Source organism: Copadichromis virginalis, linkage group LG8 (assembly GCF_057382275.1).
Source record: "Copadichromis virginalis isolate Kocher_CV1m ecotype Utaka linkage group LG8, C_Virginalis_male_GT1.1, whole genome shotgun sequence".
NCBI classification, from domain to species: domain Eukaryota; kingdom Metazoa; phylum Chordata; class Actinopteri; order Cichliformes; family Cichlidae; genus Copadichromis; species Copadichromis virginalis.
Window position 1 is genome coordinate 29769346 of NC_140625.1, and position 21618 is coordinate 29790963.

The window sequence follows — 21618 nt, forward strand, 5'->3', positions numbered from 1 at the left end:
GAGTGCGAGATTACTCAGTGAGACACATTGGAAAGCCAAACAAGCTGTCTTTCGGGGTTTCCGTAGTGTAGTGGTTATCACGTTCGCCTCACACGCGAAAGGTCCCCGGTCCGAAACCGGGCGGAAACATGGGTCTTTTCCTTCTTTGGTTACAAGGGAATTGATATTCACTCTTTAGACAACTCTGCTTGTCCAGCATTTTCTCTGTTTTACTTGCATCCCTATTGAGAATTAAGTCTCTTGGTTTTGTCTTCTGTAGGTTGTGTGCTAGCCAAACAAAGGACATCAAAGAGCTTGTCAAGAAGAAGATCGGGGCCTTCAGAGGTGGCAAAGGGATTGGAAGTGGGAAGAGTGCAAGAGGAAAAGTTGACTTGAGTCAAGGTGGCTAATGAACGATACAGCAGGAAGCTGAAGTGGAAAGTGCAGCAGAAGAGCATGAGCGAGGTTTGGTGCAGCATGAAGACCATGTGCAGATGAGATCAGCCAACACAAGAGGAGTGGAACTGACTGGGCCACTAACTTGCTCTTCAACTGACTAGATTCTTATGCTAGGGTGTGCTAATGCTAATGTACCTGTGGAGCAAAGTGCTAGAAAGCCAAATGAGGTTCCACTGAGACTTGAACTCAGATCGCTGGATTCAGAGTCCAGAGTGCTAACCATTACACCATGGAACCCTGCCTGAAGCACACAAAAGATCTGTGTCAAACAGGCATAAAAGTGTAGTTCCTGGTAAACCGATGGGGATTTCTACACGGCCAGCCAAATTTTACCTGTCATACCTGCTGCGAATCGCAGCTTGACGTGACCATTGCAGTGCTTCAGAGGTCCTCGTTAGTATAGTGGACAGTATCTCCGCCTGTCACGCGGAAGACCGGGGTTCGATTCCCCGACGGGGAGTGAGCAGTTTCCTTCTCTGTTCTGCCTTTTACCTGCAATGACCACACACACCTTAATCGCACACCAGATCCTAGTCAATCTAATAATCTAGTCCTATAATGGGCTTGAAGAAACATGAATTCCACCTGTGCGCTCACAAGTCGAAAAGGTCTTCTCAGAAAGAGCTCCCATCAGAAGAGATGCTAGTCCAAGAGAACACTGCTTGTGCAGCATTTTCTCTGTTTTACGTGCGTCCCTACTGACAAATAAGTTTCTTGGTCTTGTCTTCTGTAGATTGTGTGCTAGCCAAACAAAGGACATCAAAGAGCTTGTCAACCAGAAGATCAGCTCCCATGACAAGAGATGCAATCTTGAGATCACAATTTGCATTGTCAATACAGCCATAAGTGGGGGAGTGCTTGAAGAATGACACAAATGGGAGTTCCCTCCTTCTCAATAGTCCTACATGATCTGTCATAAAAGTCCACAAATGTAAGAAAGCATTGAAATGCTCCTTTAATTACTACGGGGTACGCAAGCTCAGTTTCCGTAGTGTAGTGGTTATCACGTTCGCCTAACACGCGAAAGGTCCCCGGTCCGAAACCGGGCGGAAGCATGCGTCTTTGCTTATGCGTCCTGATATAAAAGTGTCTGACTGCAGGCACTGCTTGAACTTGTGGGGTTCTACTGCTGTTTGGGACACAGACAAGAGAAAGTACTCAAATCTGGTTCAGGTCTCTGACATCTGTAACCTTTGGATGCTCGTCTTGCTAAAGAGTTGTCTATGGCCCAAATTTCTGCAAACTCCACAGACTTCACACAAATCAACAAATCTCCAGTCGCTATATTTCCTGAAGATGGAGGCACAGACTAAGCTCTTGGAAATGACTGGCTCTAGGTGGCCTGCACAGGACTTGGGCCTATTTTCAGCCAATGCCCAAGGCAATGAAACAAATGGGCGCTTTAGGCAACAGTTCTGCTGCCAGAGGTTCTGGGGTTCTTAGGGCAGCATATGTTGAGCTGTGCTTGCTTTAGTGAACTCCTAAATGTCCAAAGTTTAAGTGAGCCTAACATGGAGACTACAGTTCAGACTCCTTGCTAGAGTGCGTCTGTCTCTTCTCCATGGCTCCTTTTACTTCAAGGCCATGATAGGAACATGTCACCAAATTTGTCAGAGTGCGAGATTACTCAGTGAGACACATTGGAAAGCCAAACAAGCTGTCTTTCGGGGTTTCCGTAGTGTAGTGGTTATCACGTTCGCCTCACACGCGAAAGGTCCCCGGTCCGAAACCGGGCGGAAACATGGGTCTTTTCCTTCTTTGGTTACAAGGGAATTGATATTCACTCTTTAGACAACTCTGCTTGTCCAGCATTTTCTCTGTTTTACTTGCATCCCTATTGAGAATTAAGTCTCTTGGTTTTGTCTTCTGTAGGTTGTGTGCTAGCCAAACAAAGGACATCAAAGAGCTTGTCAAGAAGAAGATCGGGGCCTTCAGAGGTGGCAAAGGGATTGGAAGTGGGAAGAGTGCAAGAGGAAAAGTTGACTTGAGTCAAGGTGGCTAATGAACGATACAGCAGGAAGCTGAAGTGGAAAGTGCAGCAGAAGAGCATGAGCGAGGTTTGGTGCAGCATGAAGACCATGTGCAGATGAGATCAGCCAACACAAGAGGAGTGGAACTGACTGGGCCACTAACTTGCTCTTCAACTGACTAGATTCTTATGCTAGGGTGTGCTAATGCTAATGTACCTGTGGAGCAAAGTGCTAGAAAGCCAAATGAGGTTCCACTGAGACTTGAACTCAGATCGCTGGATTCAGAGTCCAGAGTGCTAACCATTACACCATGGAACCCTGCCTGAAGCACACAAAAGATCTGTGTCAAACAGGCATAAAAGTGTAGTTCCTGGTAAACCGATGGGGATTTCTACACGGCCAGCCAAATTTTACCTGTCATACCTGCTGCGAATCGCAGCTTGACGTGACCATTGCAGTGCTTCAGAGGTCCTCGTTAGTATAGTGGACAGTATCTCCGCCTGTCACGCGGAAGACCGGGGTTCGATTCCCCGACGGGGAGTGAGCAGTTTCCTTCTCTGTTCTGCCTTTTACCTGCAATGACCACGCACACCAGATCCTAGTCAATCTAATAATCTAGTCCTATAATGGGCTTGAAGAAACATGAATTCCACCTGTGCGCTCACAAGTCGAAAAGGTCTTCTCAGAAAGAGCTCCCATCAGAAGAGATGCTAGTCCAAGAGAACACTGCTTGTGCAGCATTTTCTCTGTTTTACGTGCGTCCCTACTGACAAATAAGTTTCTTGGTCTTGTCTTCTGTAGATTGTGTGCTAGCCAAACAAAGGACATCAAAGAGCTTGTCAACCAGAAGATCAGCTCCCATGACAAGAGATGCAATCTTGAGATCACAATTTGCATTGTCAATACAGCCATAAGTGGGGGAGTGCTTGAAGAATGACACAAATGGGAGTTCCCTCCTTCTCAATAGTCCTACATGATCTGTCATAAAAGTCCACAAATGTAAGAAAGCATTGAAATGCTCCTTTAATTACTACGGGGTACGCAAGCTCAGTTTCCGTAGTGTAGTGGTTATCACGTTCTCCTTACACGCGAAAGGTCCCCGGTCCGAAACCGGGCGGAAGCATGCGTCTTTGCTTATGCGTCCTGATATAAAAGTGTCTGACTGCAGGCACTGCTTGAACTTGTGGGGTTCTACTGCTGTTTGGGACACAGACAAGAGAAAGTACTCAAATCTGGTTCAGGTCTCTGACATCTGTAACCTTTGGATGCTCGTCTTGCTAAAGAGTTGTCTATGGCCCAAATTTCTGCAAACTCCACAGACTTCACACAAATCAACAAATCTCCAGTCGCTATATTTCCTGAAGATGGAGGCACAGACTAAGCTCTTGGAAATGACTGGCTCTAGGTGGCCTGCAAAGGACTTGGGCCTATTTTCAGCCAATGCCCAAGGCAATGAAACAAATGGGCGCTTTAGGCAACAGTTCTGCTGCCAGAGGTTCTGGGGTTCTTAGGGCAGCATATGTTGAGCTGTGCTTGCTTTAGTGAACTCCTAAATGTCCAAAGTTTAAGTGAGCCTAACATGGAGACTACAGTTCAGACTCCTTGCTAGAGTGCGTCTGTCTCTTCTCCATGGCTCCTTTTACTTCAAGGCCATGATAGGAAGATGTCACCAAATTTGTCAGAGTGCGAGATTACTCAGTGAGACACATTGGAAAGCCAAACAAGCTGTCTTTCGGGGTTTCCGTAGTGTAGTGGTTATCACGTTCGCCTCACACGCGAAAGGTCCCCGGTCCGAAACCGGGCGGAAACATGGGTCTTTTCCTTCTTTGGTTACAAGGGAATTGATATTCACTCTTTAGACAACTCTGCTTGTCCAGCATTTTCTCTGTTTTACTTGCATCCCTATTGAGAATTAAGTCTCTTGGTTTTGTCTTCTGTAGGTTGTGTGCTAGCCAAACAAAGGACATCAAAGAGCTTGTCAAGAAGAAGATCGGGGCCTTCAGAGGTGGCAAAGGGATTGGAAGTGGGAAGAGTGCAAGAGGAAAAGTTGACTTGAGTCAAGGTGGCTAATGAACGATACAGCAGGAAGCTGAAGTGGAAAGTGCAGCAGAAGAGCATGAGCGAGGTTTGGTGCAGCATGAAGACCATGTGCAGATGAGATCAGCCAACACAAGAGGAGTGGAACTGACTGGGCCACTAACTTGCTCTTCAACTGACTAGATTCTTATGCTAGGGTGTGCTAATGCTAATGTACCTGTGGAGCAAAGTGCTAGAAAGCCAAATGAGGTTCCACTGAGACTTGAACTCAGATCGCTGGATTCAGAGTCCAGAGTGCTAACCATTACACCATGGAACCCTGCCTGAAGCACACAAAAGATCTGTGTCAAACAGGCATAAAAGTGTAGTTCCTGGTAAACCGATGGGGATTTCTACACGGCCAGCCAAATTTTACCTGTCATACCTGCTGCGAATCGCAGCTTGACGTGACCATTGCAGTGCTTCAGAGGTCCTCGTTAGTATAGTGGGCAGTATCTCCGCCTGTCACGCGGAAGACCGGGGTTCGATTCCCCGACGGGGAGTGAGCAGTTTCCTTCTCTGTTCTGCCTTTTACCTGCAATGACCACACACACCTTAATCGCACACCAGATCCTAGTCAATCTAATAATCTAGTCCTATAATGGGCTTGAAGAAACATGAATTCCACCTGTGCGCTCACAAGTCGAAAAGGTCTTCTCAGAAAGAGCTCCCATCAGAAGAGATGCTAGTCCAAGAGAACACTGCTTGTGCAGCATTTTCTCTGTTTTACGTGCGTCCCTACTGACAAATAAGTTTCTTGGTCTTGTCTTCTGTAGATTGTGTGCTAGCCAAACAAAGGACATCAAAGAGCTTGTCAACCAGAAGATCAGCTCCCATGACAAGAGATGCAATCTTGAGATCACAATTTGCATTGTCAATACAGCCATAAGTGGGGGAGTGCTTGAAGAATGACACAAATGGGAGTTCCCTCCTTCTCAATAGTCCTACATGATCTGTCATAAAAGTCCACAAATGTAAGAAAGCATTGAAATGCTCCTTTAATTACTACGGGGTACGCAAGCTCAGTTTCCGTAGTGTAGTGGTTATCACGTTCGCCTAACACGCGAAAGGTCCCCGGTCCGAAACCGGGCGGAAGCATGCGTCTTTGCTTATGCGTCCTGATATAAAAGTGTCTGACTGCAGGCACTGCTTGAACTTGTGGGGTTCTACTGCTGTTTGGGACACAGACAAGAGAAAGTACTCAAATCTGGTTCAGGTCTCTGACATCTGTAACCTTTGGATGCTCGTCTTGCTAAAGAGTTGTCTATGGCCCAAATTTCTGCAAACTCCACAGACTTCACACAAATCAACAAATCTCCAGTCGCTATATTTCCTGAAGATGGAGGCACAGACTAAGCTCTTGGAAATGACTGGCTCTAGGTGGCCTGCACAGGACTTGGGCCTATTTTCAGCCAATGCCCAAGGCAATGAAACAAATGGGCGCTTTAGGCAACAGTTCTGCTGCCAGAGGTTCTGGGGTTCTTAGGGCAGCATATGTTGAGCTGTGCTTGCTTTAGTGAACTCCTAAATGTCCAAAGTTTAAGTGAGCCTAACATGGAGACTACAGTTCAGACTCCTTGCTAGAGTGCGTCTGTCTCTTCTCCATGGCTCCTTTTACTTCAAGGCCATGATAGGAAGATGTCACCAAATTTGTCAGAGTGCGAGATTACTCAGTGAGACACATTGGAAAGCCAAACAAGCTGTCTTTCGGGGTTTCCGTAGTGTAGTGGTTATCACGTTCGCCTCACACGCGAAAGGTCCCCGGTCCGAAACCGGGCGGAAACATGGGTCTTTTCCTTCTTTGGTTACAAGGGAATTGATATTCACTCTTTAGACAACTCTGCTTGTCCAGCATTTTCTCTGTTTTACTTGCATCCCTATTGAGAATTAAGTCTCTTGGTTTTGTCTTCTGTAGGTTGTGTGCTAGCCAAACAAAGGACATCAAAGAGCTTGTCAAGAAGAAGATCGGGGCCTTCAGAGGTGGCAAAGGGATTGGAAGTGGGAAGAGTGCAAGAGGAAAAGTTGACTTGAGTCAAGGTGGCTAATGAACGATACAGCAGGAAGCTGAAGTGGAAAGTGCAGCAGAAGAGCATGAGCGAGGTTTGGTGCAGCATGAAGACCATGTGCAGATGAGATCAGCCAACACAAGAGGAGTGGAACTGACTGGGCCACTAACTTGCTCTTCAACTGACTAGATTCTTATGCTAGGGTGTGCTAATGCTAATGTACCTGTGGAGCAAAGTGCTAGAAAGCCAAATGAGGTTCCACTGAGACTTGAACTCAGATCGCTGGATTCAGAGTCCAGAGTGCTAACCATTACACCATGGAACCCTGCCTGAAGCGCACAAAAGATCTGTGTCAAACAGGCATAAAAGTGTAGTTCCTGGTAAACCGATGGGGATTTCTACACGGCCAGCCAAATTTTACCTGTCATACCTGCTGCGAATCGCAGCTTGACGTGACCATTGCAGTGCTTCAGAGGTCCTCGTTAGTATAGTGGACAGTATCTCCGCCTGTCACGCGGAAGACCGGGGTTCGATTCCCCGACGGGGAGTGAGCAGTTTCCTTCTCTGTTCTGCCTTTTACCTGCAATGACCACACACACCTTAATCGCACACCAGATCCTAGTCAATCTAATAATCTAGTCCTATAATGGGCTTGAAGAAACATGAATTCCACCTGTGCGCTCACAAGTCGAAAAGGTCTTCTCAGAAAGAGCTCCCATCAGAAGAGATGCTAGTCCAAGAGAACACTGCTTGTGCAGCATTTTCTCTGTTTTACGTGCGTCCCTACTGACAAATAAGTTTCTTGGTCTTGTCTTCTGTAGATTGTGTGCTAGCCAAACAAAGGACATCAAAGAGCTTGTCAACCAGAAGATCAGCTCCCATGACAAGAGATGCAATCTTGAGATCACAATTTGCATTGTCAATACAGCCATAAGTGGGGGAGTGCTTGAAGAATGACACAAATGGGAGTTCCCTCCTTCTCAATAGTCCTACATGATCTGTCATAAAAGTCCACAAATGTAAGAAAGCATTGAAATGCTCCTTTAATTACTACGGGGTACGCAAGCTCAGTTTCCGTAGTGTAGTGGTTATCACGTTCGCCTAACACGCGAAAGGTCCCCGGTCCGAAACCGGGCGGAAGCATGCGTCTTTGCTTATGCGTCCTGATATAAAAGTGTCTGACTGCAGGCACTGCTTGAACTTGTGGGGTTCTACTGCTGTTTGGGACACAGACAAGAGAAAGTACTCAAATCTGGTTCAGGTCTCTGACATCTGTAACCTTTGGATGCTCGTCTTGCTAAAGAGTTGTCTATGGCCCAAATTTCTGCAAACTCCACAGACTTCACACAAATCAACAAATCTCCAGTCGCTATATTTCCTGAAGATGGAGGCACAGACTAAGCTCTTGGAAATGACTGGCTCTAGGTGGCCTGCACAGGACTTGGGCCTATTTTCAGCCAATGCCCAAGGCAATGAAACAAATGGGCGCTTTAGGCAACAGTTCTGCTGCCAGAGGTTCTGGGGTTCTTAGGGCAGCATATGTTGAGCTGTGCTTGCTTTAGTGAACTCCTAAATGTCCAAAGTTTAAGTGAGCCTAACATGGAGACTACAGTTCAGACTCCTTGCTAGAGTGCGTCTGTCTCTTCTCCATGGCTCCTTTTACTTCAAGGCCATGATAGGAACATGTCACCAAATTTGTCAGAGTGCGAGATTACTCAGTGAGACACATTGGAAAGCCAAACAAGCTGTCTTTCGGGGTTTCCGTAGTGTAGTGGTTATCACGTTCGCCTCACACGCGAAAGGTCCCCGGTCCGAAACCGGGCGGAAACATGGGTCTTTTCCTTCTTTGGTTACAAGGGAATTGATATTCACTCTTTAGACAACTCTGCTTGTCCAGCATTTTCTCTGTTTTACTTGCATCCCTATTGAGAATTAAGTCTCTTGGTTTTGTCTTCTGTAGGTTGTGTGCTAGCCAAACAAAGGACATCAAAGAGCTTGTCAAGAAGAAGATCGGGGCCTTCAGAGGTGGCAAAGGGATTGGAAGTGGGAAGAGTGCAAGAGGAAAAGTTGACTTGAGTCAAGGTGGCTAATGAACGATACAGCAGGAAGCTGAAGTGGAAAGTGCAGCAGAAGAGCATGAGCGAGGTTTGGTGCAGCATGAAGACCATGTGCAGATGAGATCAGCCAACACAAGAGGAGTGGAACTGACTGGGCCACTAACTTGCTTTTCAACTGACTAGATTCTTATGCTAGGGTGTGCTAATGCTAATGTACCTGTGGAGCAAAGTGCTAGAAAGCCAAATGAGGTTCCACTGAGACTTGAACTCAGATCGCTGGATTCAGAGTCCAGAGTGCTAACCATTTCACCATGGAACCCTGCCTGAAGCGCACAAAAGATCTGTGTCAAACAGGCATAAAAGTGTAGTTCCTGGTAAACCGATGGGGATTTCTACACGGCCAGCCAAATTTTACCTGTCATACCTGCTGCGAATCGCAGCTTGACGTGACCATTGCAGTGCTTCAGAGGTCCTCGTTAGTATAGTGGACAGAATCTCCGCCTGTCACGCGGAAGACCGGGGTTCGATTCCCCGACGGGGAGTGAGCAGTTTCCTTCTCTGTTCTGCCTTTTACCTGCAATGACCACACACACCTTAATCGCACACCAGATCCTAGTCAATCTAATAATCTAGTCCTATAATGGGCTTGAAGAAACATGAATTCCACCTGTGCGCTCACAAGTCGAAAAGGTCTTCTCAGAAAGAGCTCCCATCAGAAGAGATGCTAGTCCAAGAGAACACTGCTTGTGCAGCATTTTCTCTGTTTTACGTGCGTCCCTACTGACAAATAAGTTTCTTGGTCTTGTCTTCTGTAGATTGTGTGCTAGCCAAACAAAGGACATCAAAGAGCTTGTCAACCAGAAGATCAGCTCCCATGACAAGAGATGCAATCTTGAGATCACAATTTGCATTGTCAATACAGCCATAAGTGGGGGAGTGCTTGAAGAATGACACAAATGGGAGTTCCCTCCTTCTCAATAGTCCTACATGATCTGTCATAAAAGTCCACAAATGTAAGAAAGCATTGAAATGCTCCTTTAATTACTACGGGGTACGCAAGCTCAGTTTCCGTAGTGTAGTGGTTATCACGTTCGCCTAACACGCGAAAGGTCCCCGGTCCGAAACCGGGTGGAAGCATGCGTCTTTGCTTATGCGTCCTGATATAAAAGTGTCTGACTGCAGGCACTGCTTGAACTTGTGGGGTTCTACTGCTGTTTGGGACACAGACAAGAGAAAGTACTCAAATCTGGTTCAGGTCTCTGACATCTGTAACCTTTGGATGCTCGTCTTGCTAAAGAGTTGTCTATGGCCCAAATTTCTGCAAACTCCACAGACTTCACACAAATCAACAAATCTCCAGTCGCTATATTTCCTGAAGATGGAGGCACAGACTAAGCTCTTGGAAATGACTGGCTCTAGGTGGCCTGCACAGGACTTGGGCCTATTTTCAGCCAATGCCCAAGGCAATGAAACAAATGGGCGCTTTAGGCAACAGTTCTGCTGCCAGAGGTTCTGGGGTTCTTAGGGCAGCATATGTTGAGCTGTGCTTGCTTTAGTGAACTCCTAAATGTCCAAAGTTTAAGTGAGCCTAACATGGAGACTACAGTTCAGACTCCTTGCTAGAGTGCGTCTGTCTCTTCTCCATGGCTCCTTTTACTTCAAGGCCATGATAGGAACATGTCACCAAATTTGTCAGAGTGCGAGATTACTCAGTGAGACACATTGGAAAGCCAAACAAGCTGTCTTTCGGGGTTTCCGTAGTGTAGTGGTTATCACGTTCGCCTCACACGCGAAAGGTCCCCGGTCCGAAACCGGGCGGAAACATGGGTCTTTTCCTTCTTTGGTTACAAGGGAATTGATATTCACTCTTTAGACAACTCTGCTTGTCCAGCATTTTCTCTGTTTTACTTGCATCCCTATTGAGAATTAAGTCTCTTGGTTTTGTCTTCTGTAGGTTGTGTGCTAGCCAAACAAAGGACATCAAAGAGCTTGTCAAGAAGAAGATCGGGGCCTTCAGAGGTGGCAAAGGGATTGGAAGTGGGAAGAGTGCAAGAGGAAAAGTTGACTTGAGTCAAGGTGGCTAATGAACGATACAGCAGGAAGCTGAAGTGGAAAGTGCAGCAGAAGAGCATGAGCGAGGTTTGGTGCAGCATGAAGACCATGTGCAGATGAGATCAGCCAACACAAGAGGAGTGGAACTGACTGGGCCACTAACTTGCTCTTCAACTGACTAGATTCTTATGCTAGGGTGTGCTAATGCTAATGTACCTGTGGAGCAAAGTGCTAGAAAGCCAAATGAGGTTCCACTGAGACTTGAACTCAGATCGCTGGATTCAGAGTCCAGAGTGCTAACCATTACACCATGGAACCCTGCCTGAAGCGCACAAAAGATCTGTGTCAAACAGGCATAAAAGTGTAGTTCCTGGTAAACCGATGGGGATTTCTACACGGCCAGCCAAATTTTACCTGTCATACCTGCTGCGAATCGCAGCTTGACGTGACCATTGCAGTGCTTCAGAGGTCCTCGTTAGTATAGTGGACAGTATCTCCGCCTGTCACGCGGAAGACCGGGGTTCGATTCCCCGACGGGGAGTGAGCAGTTTCCTTCTCTGTTCTGCCTTTTACCTGCAATGACCACACACACCTTAATCGCACACCAGATCCTAGTCAATCTAATAATCTAGTCCTATAATGGGCTTGAAGAAACATGAATTCCACCTGTGCGCTCACAAGTCGAAAAGGTCTTCTCAGAAAGAGCTCCCATCAGAAGAGATGCTAGTCCAAGAGAACACTGCTTGTGCAGCATTTTCTCTGTTTTACGTGCGTCCCTACTGACAAATAAGTTTCTTGGTCTTGTCTTCTGTAGATTGTGTGCTAGCCAAACAAAGGACATCAAAGAGCTTGTCAACCAGAAGATCAGCTCCCATGACAAGAGATGCAATCTTGAGATCACAATTTGCATTGTCAATACAGCCATAAGTGGGGGAGTGCTTGAAGAATGACACAAATGGGAGTTCCCTCCTTCTCAATAGTCCTACATGATCTGTCATAAAAGTCCACAAATGTAAGAAAGCATTGAAATGCTCCTTTAATTACTACGGGGTACGCAAGCTCAGTTTCCGTAGTGTAGTGGTTATCACGTTCGCCTAACACGCGAAAGGTCCCCGGTCCGAAACCGGGCGGAAGCATGCGTCTTTGCTTATGCGTCCTGATATAAAAGTGTCTGACTGCAGGCACTGCTTGAACTTGTGGGGTTCTACTGCTGTTTGGGACACAGACAAGAGAAAGTACTCAAATCTGGTTCAGGTCTCTGACATCTGTAACCTTTGGATGCTCGTCTTGCTAAAGAGTTGTCTATGGCCCAAATTTCTGCAAACTCCACAGACTTCACACAAATCAACAAATCTCCAGTCGCTATATTTCCTGAAGATGGAGGCACAGACTAAGCTCTTGGAAATGACTGGCTCTAGGTGGCCTGCACAGGACTTGGGCCTATTTTCAGCCAATGCCCAAGGCAATGAAACAAATGGGCGCTTTAGGCAACAGTTCTGCTGCCAGAGGTTCTGGGGTTCTTAGGGCAGCATATGTTGAGCTGTGCTTGCTTTAGTGAACTCCTAAATGTCCAAAGTTTAAGTGAGCCTAACATGGAGACTACAGTTCAGACTCCTTGCTAGAGTGCGTCTGTCTCTTCTCCATGGCTCCTTTTACTTCAAGGCCATGATAGGAACATGTCACCAAATTTGTCAGAGTGCGAGATTACTCAGTGAGACACATTGGAAAGCCAAACAAGCTGTCTTTCGGGGTTTCCGTAGTGTAGTGGTTATCACGTTCGCCTCACACGCGAAAGGTCCCCGGTCCGAAACCGGGCGGAAACATGGGTCTTTTCCTTCTTTGGTTACAAGGGAATTGATATTCACTCTTTAGACAACTCTGCTTGTCCAGCATTTTCTCTGTTTTACTTGCATCCCTATTGAGAATTAAGTCTCTTGGTTTTGTCTTCTGTAGGTTGTGTGCTAGCCAAACAAAGGACATCAAAGAGCTTGTCAAGAAGAAGATCGGGGCCTTCAGAGGTGGCAAAGGGATTGGAAGTGGGAAGAGTGCAAGAGGAAAAGTTGACTTGAGTCAAGGTGGCTAATGAACGATACAGCAGGAAGCTGAAGTGGAAAGTGCAGCAGAAGAGCATGAGCGAGGTTTGGTGCAGCATGAAGACCATGTGCAGATGAGATCAGCCAACACAAGAGGAGTGGAACTGACTGGGCCACTAACTTGCTTTTCAACTGACTAGATTCTTATGCTAGGGTGTGCTAATGCTAATGTACCTGTGGAGCAAAGTGCTAGAAAGCCAAATGAGGTTCCACTGAGACTTGAACTCAGATCGCTGGATTCAGAGTCCAGAGTGCTAACCATTTCACCATGGAACCCTGCCTGAAGCGCACAAAAGATCTGTGTCAAACAGGCATAAAAGTGTAGTTCCTGGTAAACCGATGGGGATTTCTACACGGCCAGCCAAATTTTACCTGTCATACCTGCTGCGAATCGCAGCTTGACGTGACCATTGCAGTGCTTCAGAGGTCCTCGTTAGTATAGTGGACAGTATCTCCGCCTGTCACGCGGAAGACCGGGGTTCGATTCCCCGACGGGGAGTGAGCAGTTTCCTTCTCTGTTCTGCCTTTTACCTGCAATGACCACACACACCTTAATCGCACACCAGATCCTAGTCAATCTAATAATCTAGTCCTATAATGGGCTTGAAGAAACATGAATTCCACCTGTGCGCTCACAAGTCGAAAAGGTCTTCTCAGAAAGAGCTCCCATCAGAAGAGATGCTAGTCCAAGAGAACACTGCTTGTGCAGCATTTTCTCTGTTTTACGTGCGTCCCTACTGACAAATAAGTTTCTTGGTCTTGTCTTCTGTAGATTGTGTGCTAGCCAAACAAAGGACATCAAAGAGCTTGTCAACCAGAAGATCAGCTCCCATGACAAGAGATGCAATCTTGAGATCACAATTTGCATTGTCAATACAGCCATAAGTGGGGGAGTGCTTGAAGAATGACACAAATGGGAGTTCCCTCCTTCTCAATAGTCCTACATGATCTGTCATAAAAGTCCACAAATGTAAGAAAGCATTGAAATGCTCCTTTAATTACTACGGGGTACGCAAGCTCAGTTTCCGTAGTGTAGTGGTTATCACGTTCGCCTAACACGCGAAAGGTCCCCGGTCCGAAACCGGGCGGAAGCATGCGTCTTTGCTTATGCGTCCTGATATAAAAGTGTCTGACTGCAGGCACTGCTTGAACTTGTGGGGTTCTACTGCTGTTTGGGACACAGACAAGAGAAAGTACTCAAATCTGGTTCAGGTCTCTGACATCTGTAACCTTTGGATGCTCGTCTTGCTAAAGAGTTGTCTATGGCCCAAATTTCTGCAAACTCCACAGACTTCACACAAATCAACAAATCTCCAGTCGCTATATTTCCTGAAGATGGAGGCACAGACTAAGCTCTTGGAAATGACTGGCTCTAGGTGGCCTGCACAGGACTTGGGCCTATTTTCAGCCAATGCCCAAGGCAATGAAACAAATGGGCGCTTTAGGCAACAGTTCTGCTGCCAGAGGTTCTGGGGTTCTTAGGGCAGCATATGTTGAGCTGTGCTTGCTTTAGTGAACTCCTAAATGTCCAAAGTTTAAGTGAGCCTAACATGGAGACTACAGTTCAGACTCCTTGCTAGAGTGCGTCTGTCTCTTCTCCATGGCTCCTTTTACTTCAAGGCCATGATAGGAACATGTCACCAAATTTGTCAGAGTGCGAGATTACTCAGTGAGACACATTGGAAAGCCAAACAAGCTGTCTTTCGGGGTTTCCGTAGTGTAGTGGTTATCACGTTCGCCTCACACGCGAAAGGTCCCCGGTCCGAAACCGGGCGGAAACATGGGTCTTTTCCTTCTTTGGTTACAAGGGAATTGATATTCACTCTTTAGACAACTCTGCTTGTCCAGCATTTTCTCTGTTTTACTTGCATCCCTATTGAGAATTAAGTCTCTTGGTTTTGTCTTCTGTAGGTTGTGTGCTAGCCAAACAAAGGACATCAAAGAGCTTGTCAAGAAGAAGATCGGGGCCTTCAGAGGTGGCAAAGGGATTGGAAGTGGGAAGAGTGCAAGAGGAAAAGTTGACTTGAGTCAAGGTGGCTAATGAACGATACAGCAGGAAGCTGAAGTGGAAAGTGCAGCAGAAGAGCATGAGCGAGGTTTGGTGCAGCATGAAGACCATGTGCAGATGAGATCAGCCAACACAAGAGTAGTGGAACTGACTGGGCCACTAACTTGCTCTTCAACTGACTAGATTCTTATGCTAGGGTGTGCTAATGCTAATGTACCTGTGGAGCAAAGTGCTAGAAAGCCAAATGAGGTTCCACTGAGACTTGAACTCAGATCGCTGGATTCAGAGTCCAGAGTGCTAACCATTACACCATGGAACCCTGGCTGAAGCACACAAAAGATCTGTGTCAAACAGGCATAAAAGTGTAGTTCCTGGTAAACCGATGGGGATTTCTACACGGCCAGCCAAATTTTACCTGTCATACCTGCTGCGAATCGCAGCTTGACGTGACCATTGCAGTGCTTCAGAGGTCCTCGTTAGTATAGTGGGCAGTATCTCCGCCTGTCACGCGGAAGACCGGGGTTCGATTCCCCGACGGGGAGTGAGCAGTTTCCTTCTCTGTTCTCCCTTTTACCTGCAATGACCACACACACCTTAATCGCACACCAGATCCTAGTCAATCTAATAATCTAGTCCTATAATGGGCTTGAAGAAACATGAATTCCACCTGTGCGCTCACAAGTCGAAAAGGTCTTCTCAGAAAGAGCTCCCATCAGAAGAGATGCTAGTCCAAGAGAACACTGCTTGTGCAGCATTTTCTCTGTTTTACGTGCGTCCCTACTGACAAATAAGTTTCTTGGTCTTGTCTTCTGTAGATTGTGTGCTAGCCAAACAAAGGACATCAAAGAGCTTGTCAACCAGAAGATCAGCTCCCATGACAAGAGATGCAATCTTGAGATCACAATTTGCATTGTCAATACAGCCATAAGTGGGGGAGTGCTTGAAGAATGACACAAATGGGAGTTCCCTCCTTCTCAATAGTCCTACATGATCTGTCATAAAAGTCCACAAATGTAAGAAAGCATTGAAATGCTCCTTTAATTACTACGGGGTACGCAAGCTCAGTTTCCGTAGTGTAGTGGTTATCACGTTCGCCTTACACGCGAAAGGTCCCCGGTCCGAAACCGGGCGGAAGCATGCGTCTTTGCTTATGCGTCCTGATATAAAAGTGTCTGACTGCAGGCACTGCTTGAACTTGTGGGGTTCTACTGCTGTTTGGGACACAGACAAGAGAAAGTACTCAAATCTGGTTCAGGTCTCTGACATCTGTAACCTTTGGATGCTCGTCTTGCTAAAGAGTTGTCTATGGCCCAAATTTCTGCAAACTCCACAGACTTCACACAAATCAACAAATCTCCAGTCGCTATATTTCCTGAAGATGGAGGCACAGACTAAGCTCTTGGAAATGACTGGCTCTAGGTGGCCTGCACAGGACTTGGGCCTATTTTCAGCCAATGCCCAAGGCAATGAAACAAATGGGCGCTTTAGGCAACAGTTCTGCTGCCAGAGGTTCTGGGGTTCTTAGGGCAGCATATGTTGAGCTGTGCTTGCTTTAGTGAACTCCTAAATGTCCAAAGTTTAAGTGAGCCTAACATGGAGACTACAGTTCAGACTCCTTGCTAGAGTGCGTCTGTCTCTTCTCCATGGCTCCTTTTACTTCAAGGCCATGATAGGAACATGTCACCAAATTTGTCAGAGTGCGAGATTACTCAGTGAGACACATTGGAAAGCCAAACAAGCTGTCTTTCGGGGTTTCCGTAGTGTAGTGGTTATCACGTTCGCCTCACACGCGAAAGGTCCCCGGTCCGAAACCGGGCGGAAACATGGGTCTTTTCCTTCTTTGGTTACAAGGGAATTGATATTCACTCTTTAGACAACTCTGCTTGTCCAGCATTTTCTCTGTTTTACTTGCATCCCTATTGAGAATTAAGTCTCTTGGTTTTGTCTTCTGTAGGTTGTGTGCTAGCCAAACAAAGGACATCAAAGAGCTTGTCAAGAAGAAGATCGGGGCCTTCAGAGGTGGCAAAGGGATTGGAAGTGGGAAGAGTGCAAGAGGAAAAGTTGACTTGAGTCAAGGTGGCTAATGAACGATACAGCAGGAAGCTGAAGTGGAAAGTGCAGCAGAAGAGCATGAGCGAGGTTTGGTGCAGCATGAAGACCATGTGCAGATGAGATCAGCCAACACAAGAGGAGTGGAACTGACTGGGCCACTAACTTGCTTTTCAACTGACTAGATTCTTATGCTAGGGTGTGCTAATGCTAATGTACCTGTGGAGCAAAGTGCTAGAAAGCCAAATGAGGTTCCACTGAGACTTGAACTCAGATCGCTGGATTCAGAGTCCAGAGTGCTAACCATTTCACCATGGAACCCTGCCTGAAGCGCACAAAAGATCTGTGTCAAACAGGCATAAAAGTGTAGTTCCTGGTAAACCGATGGGGATTTCTACACGGCCAGCCAAATTTTACCTGTCATACCTGCTGCGAATCGCAGCTTGACGTGACCATTGCAGTGCTTCAGAGGTCCTCGTTAGTATAGTGGACAGTATCTCCGCCTGTCACGCGGAAGACCGGGGTTCGATTCCCCGACGGGGAGTGAGCAGTTTCCTTCTCTGTTCTGCCTTTTACCTGCAATGACCACACACACCTTAATCGCACACCAGATCCTAGTCAATCTAATAATCTAGTCCTATAATGGGCTTGAAGAAACATGAATTCCACCTGTGCGCTCACAAGTCGAAAAGGTCTTCTCAGAAAGAGCTCCCATCAGAAGAGATGCTAGTCCAAGAGAACACTGCTTGTGCAGCATTTTCTCTGTTTTACGTGCGTCCCTACTGACAAATAAGTTTCTTGGTCTTGTCTTCTGTAGATTGTGTGCTAGCCAAACAAAGGACATCAAAGAGCTTGTCAACCAGAAGATCAGCTCCCATGACAAGAGATGCAATCTTGAGATCACAATTTGCATTGTCAATACAGCCATAAGTGGGGGAGTGCTTGAAGAATGACACAAATGGGAGTTCCCTCCTTCTCAATAGTCCTACATGATCTGTCATAAAAGTCCACAAATGTAAGAAAGCATTGAAATGCTCCTTTAATTACTACGGGGTACGCAAGCTCAGTTTCCGTAGTGTAGTGGTTATCACGTTCGCCTAACACGCGAAAGGTCCCCGGTCCGAAACCGGGCGGAAGCATGCGTCTTTGCTTATGCGTCCTGATATAAAAGTGTCTGACTGCAGGCACTGCTTGAACTTGTGGGGTTCTACTGCTGTTTGGGACACAGACAAGAGAAAGTACTCAAATCTGGTTCAGGTCTCTGACATCTGTAACCTTTGGATGCTCGTCTTGCTAAAGAGTTGTCTATGGCCCAAATTTCTGCAAACTCCACAGACTTCACACAAATCAACAAATCTCCAGTCGCTATATTTCCTGAAGATGGAGGCACAGACTAAGCTCTTGGAAATGACTGGCTCTAGGTGGCCTGCACAGGACTTGGGCCTATTTTCAGCCAATGCCCAAGGCAATGAAACAAATGGGCGCTTTAGGCAACAGTTCTGCTGCCAGAGGTTCTGGGGTTCTTAGGGCAGCATATGTTGAGCTGTGCTTGCTTTAGTGAACTCCTAAATGTCCAAAGTTTAAGTGAGCCTAACATGGAGACTACAGTTCAGACTCCTTGCTAGAGTGCGTCTGTCTCTTCTCCATGGCTCCTTTTACTTCAAGGCCATGATAGGAACATGTCACCAAATTTGTCAGAGTGCGAGATTACTCAGTGAGACACATTGGAAAGCCAAACAAGCTGTCTTTCGGGGTTTCCGTAGTGTAGTGGTTATCACGTTCGCCTCACACGCGAAAGGTCCCCGGTCCGAAACCGGGCGGAAACATGGGTCTTTTCCTTCTTTGGTTACAAGGGAATTGATATTCACTCTTTAGACAACTCTGCTTGTCCAGCATTTTCTCTGTTTTACTTGCATCCCTATTGAGAATTAAGTCTCTTGGTTTTGTCTTCTGTAGGTTGTGTGCTAGCCAAACAAAGGACATCAAAGAGCTTGTCAAGAAGAAGATCGGGGCCTTCAGAGGTGGCAAAGGGATTGGAAGTGGGAAGAGTGCAAGAGGAAAAGTTGACTTGAGTCAAGGTGGCTAATGAACGATACAGCAGGAAGCTGAAGTGGAAAGTGCAGCAGAAGAGCATGAGCGAGGTTTGGTGCAGCATGAAGACCATGTGCAGATGAGATCAGCCAACACAAGAGGAGTGGAACTGACTGGGCCACTAACTTGCTCTTCAACTGACTAGATTCTTATGCTAGCGTGTGCTAATGCTAATGTACCTGTGGAGCAAAGTGCTAGAAAGCCAAATGAGGTTCCACTGAGACTTGAACTCAGATCGCTGGATTCAGAGTCCAGAGTGCTAACCATTACACCATGGAACCCTGGCTGAAGCACACAAAAGATCTGTGTCAAACAGGCATAAAAGTGTAGTTCCTGGTAAACCGATGGGGATTTCTACACGGCCAGCCAAATTTTACCTGTCATACCTGCTGCGAATCGCAGCTTGACGTGACCATTGCAGTGCTTCAGAGGTCCTCGTTAGTATAGTGGACAGTATCTCCGCCTGTCACGCGGAAGACCGGGGTTCGATTCCCCGACGGGGAGTGAGCAGTTTCCTTCTCTGTTCTGCCTTTTACCTGCAATGACCACACACACCTTAATCGCACACCAGATCCTAGTCAATCTAATAATCTAGTCCTATAATGGGCTTGAAGAAACATGAATTCCACCTGTGCGCTCACAAGTCGAAAAGGTCTTCTCAGAAAGAGCTCCCATCAGAAGAGATGCTAGTCCAAGAGAACACTGCTTGTGCAGCATTTTCTCTGTTTTACGTGCGTCCCTACTGACAAATAAGTTTCTTGGTCTTGTCTTCTGTAGATTGTGTGCTAGCCAAACAAAGGACATCAAAGAGCTTGTCAACCAGAAGATCAGCTCCCATGACAAGAGATGCAATCTTGAGATCACAATTTGCATTGTCAATACAGCCATAAGTGGGGGAGTGCTTGAAGAATGACACAAATGGGAGTTCCCTCCTTCTCAATAGTCCTACATGATCTGTCATAAAAGTCCACAAATGTAAGAAAGCATTGAAATGCTCCTTTAATTACTACGGGGTACGCAAGCTCAGTTTCCGTAGTGTAGTGGTTATCACGTTCGCCTTACACGCGAAAGGTCCCCGGTCCGAAACCGGGCGGAAGCATGCGTCTTTGCTTATGCGTCCTGATATAAAAGTGTCTGACTGCAGGCACTGCTTGAACTTGTGGGGTTCTACTGCTGTTTGGGACACAGACAAGAGAAAGTACTCAAATCTGGTTCAGGTCTCTGACATCTGTAACCTTTGGATGCTCGTCTTGCTAAAGAGTTGTCTATGGCCCAAATTTCTGCAAACTCCACAGACTTCACACAAATCAACAAATCTCCAGTCGCTATATTTCCTGAAGATGGAGGCACAGACTAAGCTCTTGGAAATGACTGGCTCTAGGTGGCCTGCACAGGACTTGGGCCTATTTTCAGCCAATGCCCAAGGCAATGAAACAAATGGGCGCTTTAGGCAACAGTTCTGCTGCCAGAGGTTCTGGGGTTCTTAGGGCAGCATATGTTGAGCTGTGCTTGCTTTAGTGAACTCCTAAATGTCCAAAGTTTAAGTGAGCCTAACATGGAGACTACAGTTCAGACTCCTTGCTAGAGTGCGTCTGTCTCTTCTCCATGGCTCCTTTTACTTCAAGGCCATGATAGGAACATGTCACCAAATTTGTCAGAGTGCGAGATTACTCAGTGAGACACATTGGAAAGCCAAACAAGCTGTCTTTCGGGGTTTCCGTAGTGTAGTGGTTATCACGTTCGCCTCACACGCGAAAGGTCCCCGGTCCGAAACCGGGCGGAAACATGGGTCTTTTCCTTCTTTGGTTACAAGGGAATTGATATTCACTCTTTAGACAACTCTGCTTGTCCAGCATTTTCTCTGTTTTACTTGCATCCCTATTGAGAATTAAGTCTCTTGGTTTTGTCTTCTGTAGGTTGTGTGCTAGCCAAACAAAGGACATCAAAGAGCTTGTCAAGAAGAAGATCGGGGCCTTCAGAGGTGGCAAAGGGATTGGAAGTGGGAAGAGTGCAAGAGGAAAAGTTGACTTGAGTCAAGGTGGCTAATGAACGATACAGCAGGAAGCTGAAGTGGAAAGTGCAGCAGAAGAGCATGAGCGAGGTTTGGTGCAGCATGAAGACCATGTGCAGATGAGATCAGCCAACACAAGAGGAGTGGAACTGACTGGGCCACTAACTTGCTTTTCAACTGACTAGATTCTTATGCTAGGGTGTGCTAATGCTAATGTACCTGTGGAGCAAAGTGCTAGAAAGCCAAATGAGGTTCCACTGAGACTTGAACTCAGATCGCTGGATTCAGAGTCCAGAGTGCTAACCATTTCACCATGGAACCCTGCCTGAAGCGCACAAAAGATCTGTGTCAAACAGGCATAAAAGTGTAGTTCCTGGTAAACCGATGGGGATTTCTACACGGCCAGCCAAATTTTACCTGTCATACCTGCTGCGAATCGCAGCTTGACGTGACCATTGCAGTGCTTCAGAGGTCCTCGTTAGTATAGTGGACAGTATCTCCGCCTGTCACGCGGAAGACCGGGGTTCGATTCCCCGACGGGGAGTGAGCAGTTTCCTTCTCTGTTCTGCCTTTTACCTGCAATGACCACACACACCTTAATCGCACACCAGATCCTAGTCAATCTAATAATCTAGTCCTATAATGGGCTTGAAGAAACATGAATTCCACCTGTGCGCTCACAAGTCGAAAAGGTCTTCTCAGAAAGAGCTCCCATCAGAAGAGATGCTAGTCCAAGAGAACACTGCTTGTGCAGCATTTTCTCTGTT

General features: G+C 46.6%; 36 non-coding genes across 36 annotated transcripts; 29 read left to right on the forward strand and 7 right to left on the reverse strand.

Moving 5' to 3' along the window:
- The first annotated feature begins 56 nt into the window (after nt 1-56).
- Nucleotides 57-129, forward strand: trnav-cac (transfer RNA valine (anticodon CAC)). The gene has a single exon. It is a non-coding gene; the product is annotated as a tRNA-Val (tRNA).
- A 474-nt stretch (nt 130-603) lies between these two features.
- On the reverse strand, nt 604-675 carry trnaq-cug (transfer RNA glutamine (anticodon CUG)). The gene has a single exon. It is a non-coding gene; the product is annotated as a tRNA-Gln (tRNA).
- Nucleotides 676-826: 151 nt separating this feature from the next.
- Nucleotides 827-898, forward strand: trnad-guc (transfer RNA aspartic acid (anticodon GUC)). The gene has a single exon. It is a non-coding gene; the product is annotated as a tRNA-Asp (tRNA).
- A 522-nt stretch (nt 899-1420) lies between these two features.
- On the forward strand, nt 1421-1493 carry trnav-aac (transfer RNA valine (anticodon AAC)). The gene has a single exon. It is a non-coding gene; the product is annotated as a tRNA-Val (tRNA).
- A 614-nt stretch (nt 1494-2107) lies between these two features.
- trnav-cac (transfer RNA valine (anticodon CAC)) lies at nt 2108-2180 on the forward strand. The gene has a single exon. It is a non-coding gene; the product is annotated as a tRNA-Val (tRNA).
- A 474-nt stretch (nt 2181-2654) lies between these two features.
- Nucleotides 2655-2726, reverse strand: trnaq-cug (transfer RNA glutamine (anticodon CUG)). The gene has a single exon. It is a non-coding gene; the product is annotated as a tRNA-Gln (tRNA).
- A 151-nt stretch (nt 2727-2877) lies between these two features.
- On the forward strand, nt 2878-2949 carry trnad-guc (transfer RNA aspartic acid (anticodon GUC)). The gene has a single exon. It is a non-coding gene; the product is annotated as a tRNA-Asp (tRNA).
- A 509-nt stretch (nt 2950-3458) lies between these two features.
- On the forward strand, nt 3459-3531 carry trnav-uac (transfer RNA valine (anticodon UAC)). Its single transcript has one exon. It is a non-coding gene; the product is annotated as a tRNA-Val (tRNA).
- A 614-nt stretch (nt 3532-4145) lies between these two features.
- trnav-cac (transfer RNA valine (anticodon CAC)) lies at nt 4146-4218 on the forward strand. The gene has a single exon. It is a non-coding gene; the product is annotated as a tRNA-Val (tRNA).
- A 474-nt stretch (nt 4219-4692) lies between these two features.
- Nucleotides 4693-4764, reverse strand: trnaq-cug (transfer RNA glutamine (anticodon CUG)). Its single transcript has one exon. It is a non-coding gene; the product is annotated as a tRNA-Gln (tRNA).
- Nucleotides 4765-5509: 745 nt separating this feature from the next.
- On the forward strand, nt 5510-5582 carry trnav-aac (transfer RNA valine (anticodon AAC)). The gene has a single exon. It is a non-coding gene; the product is annotated as a tRNA-Val (tRNA).
- Nucleotides 5583-6196: 614 nt separating this feature from the next.
- trnav-cac (transfer RNA valine (anticodon CAC)) lies at nt 6197-6269 on the forward strand. The gene has a single exon. It is a non-coding gene; the product is annotated as a tRNA-Val (tRNA).
- A 474-nt stretch (nt 6270-6743) lies between these two features.
- On the reverse strand, nt 6744-6815 carry trnaq-cug (transfer RNA glutamine (anticodon CUG)). Its single transcript has one exon. It is a non-coding gene; the product is annotated as a tRNA-Gln (tRNA).
- Nucleotides 6816-6966: 151 nt separating this feature from the next.
- On the forward strand, nt 6967-7038 carry trnad-guc (transfer RNA aspartic acid (anticodon GUC)). The gene has a single exon. It is a non-coding gene; the product is annotated as a tRNA-Asp (tRNA).
- A 522-nt stretch (nt 7039-7560) lies between these two features.
- On the forward strand, nt 7561-7633 carry trnav-aac (transfer RNA valine (anticodon AAC)). The gene has a single exon. It is a non-coding gene; the product is annotated as a tRNA-Val (tRNA).
- A 614-nt stretch (nt 7634-8247) lies between these two features.
- Nucleotides 8248-8320, forward strand: trnav-cac (transfer RNA valine (anticodon CAC)). Its single transcript has one exon. It is a non-coding gene; the product is annotated as a tRNA-Val (tRNA).
- A 1291-nt stretch (nt 8321-9611) lies between these two features.
- On the forward strand, nt 9612-9684 carry trnav-aac (transfer RNA valine (anticodon AAC)). Its single transcript has one exon. It is a non-coding gene; the product is annotated as a tRNA-Val (tRNA).
- A 614-nt stretch (nt 9685-10298) lies between these two features.
- Nucleotides 10299-10371, forward strand: trnav-cac (transfer RNA valine (anticodon CAC)). Its single transcript has one exon. It is a non-coding gene; the product is annotated as a tRNA-Val (tRNA).
- Nucleotides 10372-10845: 474 nt separating this feature from the next.
- On the reverse strand, nt 10846-10917 carry trnaq-cug (transfer RNA glutamine (anticodon CUG)). The gene has a single exon. It is a non-coding gene; the product is annotated as a tRNA-Gln (tRNA).
- A 151-nt stretch (nt 10918-11068) lies between these two features.
- On the forward strand, nt 11069-11140 carry trnad-guc (transfer RNA aspartic acid (anticodon GUC)). Its single transcript has one exon. It is a non-coding gene; the product is annotated as a tRNA-Asp (tRNA).
- Nucleotides 11141-11662: 522 nt separating this feature from the next.
- On the forward strand, nt 11663-11735 carry trnav-aac (transfer RNA valine (anticodon AAC)). The gene has a single exon. It is a non-coding gene; the product is annotated as a tRNA-Val (tRNA).
- Nucleotides 11736-12349: 614 nt separating this feature from the next.
- Nucleotides 12350-12422, forward strand: trnav-cac (transfer RNA valine (anticodon CAC)). The gene has a single exon. It is a non-coding gene; the product is annotated as a tRNA-Val (tRNA).
- A 697-nt stretch (nt 12423-13119) lies between these two features.
- trnad-guc (transfer RNA aspartic acid (anticodon GUC)) lies at nt 13120-13191 on the forward strand. The gene has a single exon. It is a non-coding gene; the product is annotated as a tRNA-Asp (tRNA).
- Nucleotides 13192-13713: 522 nt separating this feature from the next.
- On the forward strand, nt 13714-13786 carry trnav-aac (transfer RNA valine (anticodon AAC)). The gene has a single exon. It is a non-coding gene; the product is annotated as a tRNA-Val (tRNA).
- Nucleotides 13787-14400: 614 nt separating this feature from the next.
- Nucleotides 14401-14473, forward strand: trnav-cac (transfer RNA valine (anticodon CAC)). The gene has a single exon. It is a non-coding gene; the product is annotated as a tRNA-Val (tRNA).
- Nucleotides 14474-14947: 474 nt separating this feature from the next.
- On the reverse strand, nt 14948-15019 carry trnaq-cug (transfer RNA glutamine (anticodon CUG)). Its single transcript has one exon. It is a non-coding gene; the product is annotated as a tRNA-Gln (tRNA).
- Nucleotides 15020-15764: 745 nt separating this feature from the next.
- Nucleotides 15765-15837, forward strand: trnav-uac (transfer RNA valine (anticodon UAC)). Its single transcript has one exon. It is a non-coding gene; the product is annotated as a tRNA-Val (tRNA).
- A 614-nt stretch (nt 15838-16451) lies between these two features.
- trnav-cac (transfer RNA valine (anticodon CAC)) lies at nt 16452-16524 on the forward strand. The gene has a single exon. It is a non-coding gene; the product is annotated as a tRNA-Val (tRNA).
- Nucleotides 16525-17221: 697 nt separating this feature from the next.
- Nucleotides 17222-17293, forward strand: trnad-guc (transfer RNA aspartic acid (anticodon GUC)). Its single transcript has one exon. It is a non-coding gene; the product is annotated as a tRNA-Asp (tRNA).
- A 522-nt stretch (nt 17294-17815) lies between these two features.
- trnav-aac (transfer RNA valine (anticodon AAC)) lies at nt 17816-17888 on the forward strand. Its single transcript has one exon. It is a non-coding gene; the product is annotated as a tRNA-Val (tRNA).
- Nucleotides 17889-18502: 614 nt separating this feature from the next.
- On the forward strand, nt 18503-18575 carry trnav-cac (transfer RNA valine (anticodon CAC)). Its single transcript has one exon. It is a non-coding gene; the product is annotated as a tRNA-Val (tRNA).
- Nucleotides 18576-19049: 474 nt separating this feature from the next.
- On the reverse strand, nt 19050-19121 carry trnaq-cug (transfer RNA glutamine (anticodon CUG)). Its single transcript has one exon. It is a non-coding gene; the product is annotated as a tRNA-Gln (tRNA).
- A 151-nt stretch (nt 19122-19272) lies between these two features.
- Nucleotides 19273-19344, forward strand: trnad-guc (transfer RNA aspartic acid (anticodon GUC)). Its single transcript has one exon. It is a non-coding gene; the product is annotated as a tRNA-Asp (tRNA).
- A 522-nt stretch (nt 19345-19866) lies between these two features.
- Nucleotides 19867-19939, forward strand: trnav-uac (transfer RNA valine (anticodon UAC)). The gene has a single exon. It is a non-coding gene; the product is annotated as a tRNA-Val (tRNA).
- Nucleotides 19940-20553: 614 nt separating this feature from the next.
- trnav-cac (transfer RNA valine (anticodon CAC)) lies at nt 20554-20626 on the forward strand. Its single transcript has one exon. It is a non-coding gene; the product is annotated as a tRNA-Val (tRNA).
- Nucleotides 20627-21323: 697 nt separating this feature from the next.
- Nucleotides 21324-21395, forward strand: trnad-guc (transfer RNA aspartic acid (anticodon GUC)). Its single transcript has one exon. It is a non-coding gene; the product is annotated as a tRNA-Asp (tRNA).
- Nucleotides 21396-21618: the final 223 nt, after the last annotated feature.